Below are 11596 nucleotides of genomic sequence, written 5' to 3' on the forward strand. Positions count from 1 at the left end.
AAAGGAGGAATGGAAAAAAATATGCCTATTTTATCTTCCCAGAGGTAGTAGTCCAAGTATAATTTTGAAGGTAGAAATGTACTCTCTTAATTTCTATATTATGCACCATGGTTGCCTGATCAACAGCTATTCTCCATATTCTTCTTGATAAGAGAGCTCCAATTCATTTGAGGTGTCTAGGAGTAATTTATTCAGCCTCAGGGGAAGAATCATTATTATTTTAAGATAATCTGTAGTAATATCAATCCCATTCCTTACTCTTTTAGTGATATGCCAGTGATCCAGAGATATTGGGACTCAAGAGAAGTATTCTAGAAAGCTCCTGAAAAGGGGTTCATCTCTGATAAAAAGAGAGAAGACTTGAAGACAAGTTTGTATTTCTCACACTACTTTTAGACACTGTCTTGTAAAAGATGCATGGCTTGGAGCTGCAGTGGCCATCTTGGGAACAAAAGGAAAAATATCACATGTGTTCTCAAGATGTCAAAGTCAAATCATGGAAAGGTCTTGGGTATTTAATGGCATTGTTAAGTTGCAGAATATTACTGTATCTATTTCTTCCAGACTCCTTATAAAGTGAGGTAATAAAATGATACTATTTTATGAGCAATTTGGTTTACAAGCAGAATCATCATACCTTACATATTTAAATGTGCAATAACTTTGAGAAACATATATGTCTTTAAATATCAGAGTAGACCACTAAGGAATGGCCTCTGAAAACTAATTAAAATAAAATCTTCGAGTTCTATAAACTGGAGAAAGGAGGAGAAGAAGGAAGATAAGATGGAGAGGGAACATGTATTCGGTTCTTATTATGTTCCATGCACTGTGCCTAGAGTTTTAAAATATATATATTTTAAAAATTTTAGAATAGTTTCTATGGACAGAAAATTTGCACAGATAATATAGAGAAGTCCACATATGCCACATCCAGTTTCCTCTGTTGTTGACTTCTTACATTACCATGATATATTTATAAGAATAATGAACTAATACTGTTAGATTATTATCAAGTAAACTCTATACAATTTACATACTTTATTTAGATTTCATTAGTATTTACCTGAGGTCCTTTCATTGTATGAGATCCCATCTAGGAAACCACATTATATTTAATCATCATGTCCCCTTAGGCTCCTCTTGACTGTGACAATTTCTCTCTTTTCTTGTATTTGATAATCTTGACAGCTTTGAGGAGTACTGGTTGGGTATTTTATAGAATACCATCTATTTGGGTTGATTTGATGTTCTTCTAATAATTAGACTGAAATTATGGATTTTGGGGGAGGAAGACTGTATTAATCTGTTTTTCATTGCTGTAAAGTATACCAGAGGCTGGATAATTTATAAATAAAATGAGTTTATTTGGTTCATGGTTTTGCAGGCCATACAAGCATGACACCAGCATCTGCCTGGCTTCTGGTGAAGCCTCAGGAAGCTTTTACCCATGGCAGAAGAGAAGAGGAGCTGGTGTGTCACATGGTAAGAGAGGAAGCAAGAGAGAGCATGGAAGTCCAACTCTTTTTAACCATCAGCTCTCATGTGAACTCACTGCCACAGGGTAGGCACCAAGCCATTCATGATGGATCCACACTCATGACCCAAAAACCTCTCACTAGGTCCCACCTCCAACACTGGGAATCACATTTCAACATGAGATTTGGAGGGGACAAACATCCAAACTACATCAGACCAAACAGGTGAAATGTCATTATTATCTGTTCATATCAATGGTGCATACTATCTACATGATTTATCATGGAAGATATTGATGTTGACCTTGATTACCTGGCTGAAGTAGTGTTTGTCAGGATTCTCCATTGTAAAATTACTTTTCATTTTCCTGCCTTTTATACTGTACTCTTTGGGAAAAAAAAAGGCACTGTAGGCAGCCCACAGCTAAAAGGGAAGGAGTTAGGTTCCAACTCCTTGGTGGTTGGAGAGTGGTGTAGCTACATAAATCACTTGGAATTCTGTACATATGCCAAGCATTTTAACTCCAATGTCTCATTTAATCCCCATCATAACTCTATTATTATTCTCATTTTAACATGTGACAAAATGTAGACACTGACAACTTAAGTTACTCACCCACAATTACAAATCAAGTAGGATTCACATTGAACTCTGGACCCCACTTCCCATTATATCACATCGCCATGCCCAGCTGAATTATATCACGGAGCAGCTGGTTCAGGTCTGTACCTCCATCAACTTCGATTTCTGCCAGATGAAAAGTTCCCTCCCCAACAGCACACATACACACACACGCACACACACACACACACACACACACTCACACACACACACACCTAGAAATGTCAGGGAGTAAAGTATACTATGCATCTCCTGATTAATCCAAGGTTGACATTTTTATCATGTCATTTCACTGGAACATCTCAATATATTGTATATCTCCTTAGTAGTCCAACCCTGTAAAGATCTAGCTGTCCAACTTGGTGTTATAATTAACTTACGGTGGAACTGAAGTTATTTAAAGACTTCGGTTAGTTTGGGTATTGTAGGTTTAGAGCTTGAGGTCTAAATATGACAGTGAAAACCATAGCTAGTTTTCACTGATGCTTTATGAAGCTCCGAGTGCTTAGTTTTTCAGAGTTCCTTGTTTAAATGGACAAAAAAAAGCTACTCTGCTTATTTCACTCTCTAGTATGACTCCTAGGTCTGAGATGTATTTTTTTTTCACCAGATGCTCAATACATGACTAAAAGATGCAATTTCTTTTGGCAGGTAGACAGAACTTCTTCACCTTTAATTTTCAGACTCATCCTACTCACCTGATGTCCTCCTGCATTCTCATAAACATTAATCTCTATATAACATTTGTATTCACATTGAGGTAGAGCACCTCTTAAGTGGAAAGTGTAAAGACTATAAATAGTGTAAGAATCATATTATTATGGCCAAAGTGACATGAAATGTCAATCTTGGTTTGAAATCTGCTTCATTCCTCAAAGTTATGGTTATGCCAAGGGCTCATCATTTTAATATCTTGAGTACAATTCTTATTTGTTGCTCCTTGAGGGCTACTATGTACACAACACTGTAAAGCATTGTTGTTGTTGTTTTACTTTTCAAAGGTCTTTTTCAAGCCTCTTTTTATTTGTTTACCACAACAGCCCTGTAAAACATGAAACAAGGATTAGCAAGAGTTTGTCAACTCTAAGTGAACCTCCAGATCACCTGAAAACTTTAAAATGTTCCTCTATTGGTCCCACCTTCTAGACAGTCTAATTCCATGGGCTTTGTGCATATGTTATTTCTTTTCCAGGCACAATTCTTCCCTCTTTTCACTGACTTGCCTCTTTGTTGCCTCATTCCTGACATCTCAGTTCACCTTTCATATCCTCCAGAAATATGCTCCTATATGTTGCCTGTTGCTATTGTATGCTCTCCTTTGAAATGTTGATTTTATTATTACTCATATTTTAATACAATGAGTGTTTATGTTTGTCACCCCTAAATCCTGTCATGGATATGTGACTTTTGTTCCTGAGTTCCTAGCACAGTATCTGGGACATACTAGGTGCTTAGTAAACGTGTGCTTAATAAAATATGCTGAATGAATTAATAAATCAATGAGTGAATAATAGGCCTGAGACAAGGTTTGGGTAGCTGCATTTCTTTTTAACAGCTCCACAGAAGTGACTCTGAATTGATATTTCCTGTATGTGAAATAAGATGAGAAAAAGCAAGGTGCACAGGAGAGAAGCATTTGGGTCTAAGTTATACAGTAAGGGAGAAGCACAGGTGAAGACAATGTTCAGATTCACCTGCTTCTCCCAGAATCCATTGCTGGATTGTTCTCTGTCTCTGCTTGCATCCTTTCTCATCCTGTGCAGCTTTCTTCTACTCCTCCAACCGAGGGAGGAGACCTCTTCTATGCTCTTGGAGAATGCTTTACCTGTTTTCATTAAATACTTATCACATTACATGAGGTCAGTGAGCTGCAAACCTCACTAGACAGTGAACCACAAGAGAATAAAGAGCAGGTACGTTACTCATTTCTGTATCCTCTGCACCCAGGACAGTGCCTGGGGTTAAATATATCCTTAGGCAATATTCGTGGGCAGATAGCCAGATAACTGAACATCAGTGATAAATATAGCAAGTTGCCAAAGTAGAAAAAGCACTTTATAAGTAAATATTTTGGACTTTTTAAAGTGATCACTTGTTTCTATGAGAATTGAAATTCGCTGGAAATAAAAATGTAGAATAATATGCACAAATGTGCCCATTACAGGCAATCACATATTTACGTGCCTAGTAATCTACCAGTTTTCATCCTCCATCAAATCGATTAATAATGCACAATGCCTTATCAAAGGCAGAGTGGCTGGGCCATGTGAATATACTTCACAAGAAGATCACGTGTGGAGATGGTACAAATGTGATGTTCTCAATATGATTTCACAGGCACTTCAACCTGATCTTTTGAAGTTATGCTGGCTTAATATGGCAAACCCCTGAGTGTCTTACACTCTGCAAGGTGTCTGTGAGTTCAAATCAGCTTCTGTTTCAGGTGAGCAGGTGGTTACTTTCTTGGAGAATCTCCCAGAGCACTGCCAAATGGCCATGGATGTCACAGGTATTGGCTGTAATGAGTAACAAGGATAATTTGCATTCAAAGGGCACTTACTGACAAGATCTCAGTTAATTCTCCTAATGGATTTATGAAGCAGGTATTATAGTCAAATATCATATCATAGAGAAGAAATTGTGGTTCAGATAATTTAAAGATCTTGCCATGATTATAAGCTAGAAGAGATAGAGTTGGGTTTTAATCCAGCCAGTCTGATTCCTAAACCCATTGATCTTAATTGCCATGTTAACCTGCTTCTATGAATAATGACCAATATGTTAGCAAATAAAAATGAGAGAAAATGAAGGAGCCCCAAATTTTATCAGACACAGAGAATATTAAACCATATTCTTCACATTTAAGTAATCTAGTAACTAGTAAATAACATATTAAGTAACAGAGAACTAAATCCAAGTCTTACTTTTTTAAAGGTATGCCTGCTTCTTTCCCCAATACAGGCTTCATACAAGAATGGCCTAGAGATGATTTTCTCTCTCATACATAATCAAGGTGCCCCATTAACTGATGTGTTGGAGCAATATTAAAGATGTGCTCAATGTTCGGGTAAAGATTTCCCCCAATTCAAATCGAGCATACATTTCTCCCAATCTCCACATTCCAAATGTTTGCCTGCCTTCCACAAATCAGTTCAAGCTACAATTCTCAGTTCTCATGGCTGAAATATTGTGTCAGATTGACATAGCCATAAACGCAGTAACTGCCAAATTTATAGAGCAGCAAAGAAGGCCAGTATTCCAATTATCAGTGAACCAAAGAATCCATCACCAATAAAAAAGATATAGTGAAAGGTGTCTGATGAATGGAATGGGTGGAGGCAGTGGTTAAATGAAGAAATAAATGCCCAAGTGGTTTTGCCCTCTTCTGGCCATATAATATAGGAGGACTACAACATTCACTGATTTCTATGACATCAAAAAACAGCAAGGCTTTCTGCCTAATCTGACCTGACTTTGAGAGGTACTTAGTTCACTGTGTCCTGCTTTGAGACTTTGAGGATAAGCATTATCAAACAAGCACATTTTACCCTTTCTCCTTAGAAATAATGATAAAAATGTTGAATCTTTATTGGCCAAATCCTTGGCCTTTTGATTCCAGGTATTTTCTTCTTTGTGGCAATTATAAAAGATGTACCATGGGAAGACCTTGTGATCACTCCCTGATCTCAACTTTAGATTAGGTTGCACCTGAGATAGCTCTTAAATTTGTCTTATTGATCAAGCACTGAGCAACTCTCTAAACTGTTTCTGAACCTATTGACATTTGAAAGTAAGTCGACTTTATGAGGTGATGAGTTCTCTAAACATAATACCCTGCGTCACGAGGTACTTGGGCTTATCTGTCCTAGCAAAAAATCATTTTCAGTCTTCAAGGACTATTCCCGGAGATATCGTGAATAATTCCAAGTCTCTCCTCTGAATGATCAGGCTCCCCATCTGTGCTCTACTGGAATCTTTGTCAAGCTCATCGATTTCACTTACACACAAAACCCCTAACTAGTTCTCTCACGTAGTCGGGATTTAAGGGGCAGTCAGCTATAGGACCAGTTAGTAGGATCACGAAGAAGGGTTTTTTCAAAGGGATTTGAAAATAGTAAGAGGATAGGAAAATATAAGAAGGAAAAATAGTAGAGAGGTAGGGGAAGACAAAGTATCTCTATTAGTTAGGATTCAGTTAAGCAGTTAATACAGGAAAAAAAAAAGTATGAGTAGCTTAGAAAAGATCATATTTAACTACCACATCAAATCTCAAGAATCAGTGTTCCAGGGCTGTGACAATGCCGTATGGTATCAGGTGCCCAGACTCCACTCTGTTACCTTCTATCATCTTACTCCATGATCCTTTTTACTTCCTTTCCCTATGGTCCAATCCCATGTTGGTTGAGTTCTGGCTATCAGACTTGCAGCAAGGTGGAGGAAAGAGGGTGGAGGTTCTTTTTTCCTTCCAGGTGACTCCCTTTTAGGAGACTTCTTGCAAATTGCACTTATTCCCTCTGCTTATATTCCACTTGCCAGAAGTTAACCACATCACTGCACCAGAGGTGCAGTGTAGACACTTCAGGCAGCCATGTGCTCTGATTATATCATCTATTACCGGGGAAGAAGAGGATAATAGATTTTGGTAGCAGCTAGCAGGGATGGTGGGAGAGACTCTGAGAAAATACAGATACTAATTTTCTACCCAACTGTAACTGTGAAGAAGAGAAGGGAAACAAAAACAAATGAAGTCTATCTATTTTTTTGAAAGATTAGAGATAAGAGAAAAAAAAAGATTTTGAATCCATCATCTACCTGATTCACAGCCATCTCTCTGCCCTTGGTTCTTTGAGATATCTCTAACGGCCAAAGTAGTGAAGACTCCTCTTCAGCTTCCACTAACCTGAATGATTTTTGTTGAAATTAGGAATATAAATCATTCTATTACAAAGACACATGGACGTGTATGTTCATTGCAGTACTATTCACAATAGCAAACACATGCAATCAACCCAAATGTCCATCAATGATAAAGACTGGATTAAGAAAATTTGGTACATATACACCATGGAATACTATGCAGCCATCAAAAGTAACAAGATCACATCTTTTGCAGGGATGTGGATGGAGTAGAAGCCATTATCTTCAGCAAACCAATGCAGGAATAGAAAACCAAACACTGCATGTTCTCACTTATAAGTGGGAGCTGAATAATGAGAACACAAGGACACAGGGAGGGGAACAACACACACTGGGGCCTGCTGGGGGGTGGGGTTGGGGGAGGGAGAGCATCAGGAAAAATAGCTAAAGCATGCTGAGCTTAATACCTAGGTGATGGGTTGATAGGTGCAACAAACCACCATGGCACACATTTACGTGTGTAACAGACCTGCACATCTTGCACATGTACCCCAGAACTTAAAATAAAAATTATAATAAGAAAAGAAATCTTCAATATACACAGTCTCCTGATCTTACTGACATTATTTCTTTTCCAATACTGAAGAAAAATAATGTTGCCATATGACTTCAGGGAAAAGGATTGATTGGCTCATTCATGTGAGGGGAGGAAGGGGTAAGGTTGTAGAAATTCTCAAGTCGACCTTGAATACTTTGCCAGACAGATTCTGGCCTGTGACCTTGGAGAGATACCTGTGCCCTTGGGCAGTCAGCATGGCGACTGAATGGGCCTTACATAGGTCCTATTGGCAGTGGCTTGGCAAAGACATTCTCTCAAGATTCTGGTTGGGCTAGATAGATTGAATGACAATTGTACAAGTTCCAGACACTTTTGGAAAATCACAAGTAAAATTTAGGCTTAAATAAAAAAGAGAAATTCAACTTTGATATCTTCTGTTTAACCTCTGCTAGTTGCAAACTGCTTGGAACAAGTACCACACTAATATAAACATGTTCAATATCTGTAAACTAAACTTGACTAGGCTCCTTAATAATAAACACATATTTATTCCTAGTGGTATTACCAGCTATTAGAACAATGCATGTCATACAGTAAGTGCTTAATAGTTTTTAAAAATTTGGTATGCTGTAGTCATTGAATCAAGACACTTGCCATAATATACATTATCAAGGGAAAATGTCAATTATGCAAACATTCTCAGGTAGTAAACTAATAGATAAAAATAAATTAAAATATTCATTCAGTAGTTTCTGAATATACATTCAGAATAACAGGCAATAAAAATCCAGCGAATACCCAAAAAGTGTCTGCATAGGAAATTTGTGGTCACATTTATGCCTTATTCCTCAACCAATTAATTTTCTAGCTCTATTCTTAAATACTTATACTTCTAACCCCTAGTATTGTTTTACAAGTAAACTTAAACAAGAGTTTTAATAGATGGCTTTATGATGGACATTATGAATTTCTTGTTTAATCTCGAGAAACCATGCAAATACCTGCACAATATATTTTATTGTTCAGTGTTTACGGTGATTTGCATAGCCTTATGTTTATTCATGTTACCATTTACAAAACTCACTTGTTCAGCAAATATTTAAGGCCTTTCTGAGTGCCAGGGACTATGGATATTGTGGGAAATAAGACAAGCCCATATTCACCAAGTCACATTATCCCATAGGGAAGTCAAGCATAAAAAAGAATTACAGGTGATCGAATGGTAATGACACTATGATAGAATTTGTTCACAGGTGATCTAAAGAAAAGGGGGTGTCTATTTATTTCGTTTTCTCCAGAGACACAGCTAAGGCCCAACCTAGATGATTAGGTGCTAATGAATGATTTCTGGTGGTAATGATAGACTTGACTTGGAAAGCACAAGATAGATAACCCTCATTTTGGAGCTCTCAGTACTGTCAGTGCAGAGTGAATTTCCCCAGCAAAAGCAAGATTCAATTGAAGAAAATTATTGTTCAGTGAACTGTTGCTCAAACTTGACCCACAATCTTGCAGCTAGGATTGGCTCACTTCAGTATCAGATAGAGCTTCCTATACAAAAAAGGACTAAAAAAATCCCTTAGGCATGGTGGTTCTTTTCTGTACTCATCCAAAAAGAGAATTTGCCTGTATTTTGAAATGTCTTTGTATGACTGGAAAGAACTAGTAAGATTCCTGCCATTGAAAATATGTGCAAATTGTTGAGATTATAGAGGTTAATCATTATTCTAGTGCTCATTGAATCAAAATGGACTTTTCAGTGCTGTGCCATGTTTGTATTTAGGCTGTTCTCTACATACACTGAAAGTCCAGTATTCATTCAAACCTAACTCTAGTGCCTCTTACTTTTCTTAGCCTTTCTTGATTTTCCAAGGGAAAAGTAGAAAATGTTATTGTTTCTTCGTTTTATTATTATTGCTATTATTTTTGAGACAGAGTCTCACTCTGTCGCACAGTCTGGAGTGCAGTGGTGCGATCTCGGCTCACTGCAAACTCCACCTCCTGGGTTCAGGCGATTCTTGTGCCTCAGTCTCCTGTGTAGCTGGGATTACAGGTGCCAGCCATCATGCCCAGTGAATTTTTGTATCTTTAGTAGAGATGGGTTTCACCATGTTGGCCAGGCTGGTCTCGAATTCCTGACCTCAGGTGATCCACCTGCCTTGGCCTCCCAAAGTGCTGGGATTACAGGTATGAGCCACTGTGCCCAGCCTGTATCTTATTATTGACTTTCTTATAAAGTGATATTCTACCAATAATTCATAATTAATTTTCTCAACACATTTATTGACAACTACCATATCGTAGCTTGGAACGATACAGTAGTGACTAAAACAGGTAGTGCCACGGGCCTCATAGACTGACATTTTAGGCCACCAATATATAACTTAATAATTAAATAGATAAGGTTACATAAACAATGGATTGCAGCAAAGCAAATAGAATGCAATAGAGGGTAATGAATGGGTGGACGGAGATTGGAGTCAGGGTTAAGGCTGATTTATAAAGGAGAATCAGGAAGGGCCTCTCTGGGAAGATAAAATAGATTCTAGTTCACTCACACACATCTGATCACCCCTTCTAAACTATACAATTTTTATATCCCAAGATTTGGCCAATAGAAGGGACTCAATAACAACTGCTGAAATGAATCCTGTGGGATAGCCCATTTTCTCAGTGGTGTATAGCAGAACTGTGGGATGCAAGGCAGAGAATGATGTACCATTCAGGCCTGGAAATGTCTCCTCTTAGAGCTACAGTACCAATTATTTACTGATTTATATTATGTGTTGAGATTTGAGAGATAATGGATCGTGACACTTCTTTCCCTCTGAGTTCTGAACCAACTGAAAAGTAAAGGGAGGAGTCACACATATGGAAATCTAAATTTCAGCCTCTTTATTCTTTTTTTTTTTTTTTTTTTTTTGAGACAGAGTCTGGCTCTGTCGCCCAGGCTGGAGTGCAGTGGCGCGATCTCGGCTCACTGCAAGCTCCGCCTCCCGGGTTCACGCCATTCTCCTGCCTCAGCCTCCCTCTTTATTCGTTTTTTACAGTAATGGTCTTTAGGTTGGAAAGTTTTGCTTCAATTTGCAGCCAATGTCAAGCTCTGTAGTGCTTCCTGAGCCTAATCCTTAGGATGAATTATCCCAAGAGTTTCGGTCTGAAGAGCAAAAGAGACACTTCCGCAGACATCCAATGTCAGTTTCTTATGCTGTCAGCTGTTGTCAGTGGGCACATATAGGCCTGATAGTTTACCCAAGGGTGCTTACAATATGGAAGTAGAAATGTAACCAACACACAGGCAAATGCAAGGAAGAAAAAAGAAGAAGCTGAATCACATATGCTTAGATCCAAATGGTACCAATCTAATAACTGTGGAACTGGATAGTAGGCCAGAGACTGCTCTTCTCACCACTTTTGAAAAAGGTGAGTCTTCTACTTAGGGCCAAAATAGAAACACACAGAAAAGAGGAAAGGTGGAAACTGTTTTTCCTGCTGAATATTTAGTAGCACCAATAATTAATGATCTATTCTGAAGTCTCAGATGTCTTGGGCATTCTGCAGTACCTTCCAGGTATATTTTTCCGTAGGTTTATATTTAGAAACTATAGGTGTGGTGTGGGGATGATCTGAAAGAAGTTATCCTGCCACAGCCAGAAGCAAAACTCTCAGATTTTTTTTTTTTTTTTTTTTTTGGAGATGGAGTCTCCTTCTGTCACCCAGGCTGGAGTGCAATAGTGCGATCTCTGCTCACTGCAACCTCCACCTCCCAGGTTCAAGGAATTCTCCTGCCTCAGCTTCCCAAGTAGCTGGGATAACAGGTGCTCACCACCACACCTGACCAGTTTTTTTTTTTTTTTTTGTATGTTTATTAGAAATGGGGTTTCACCATGTTGGCCAGGCTAGTTTCGAACTCCTGACTTCAAGTGATCTGCTCACCTCGGCCTCCCAAAGGGGTGGGATTACAGGCATGAGCCACCATGACTGGCCCAACTCTCAGATTTTTAAAACTTTTTGTTTTTATTTTTTAAAGAGTGAAATTTATTCCTCAAAAAAAAAAATAGTAAAACAGAATCCTAAAGT

This window comes from Nomascus leucogenys, chromosome 13 (genome assembly GCF_006542625.1).
Source record: "Nomascus leucogenys isolate Asia chromosome 13, Asia_NLE_v1, whole genome shotgun sequence".
In the NCBI taxonomy this organism is placed as follows: Eukaryota; Metazoa; Chordata; class Mammalia; order Primates; family Hylobatidae; genus Nomascus; species Nomascus leucogenys.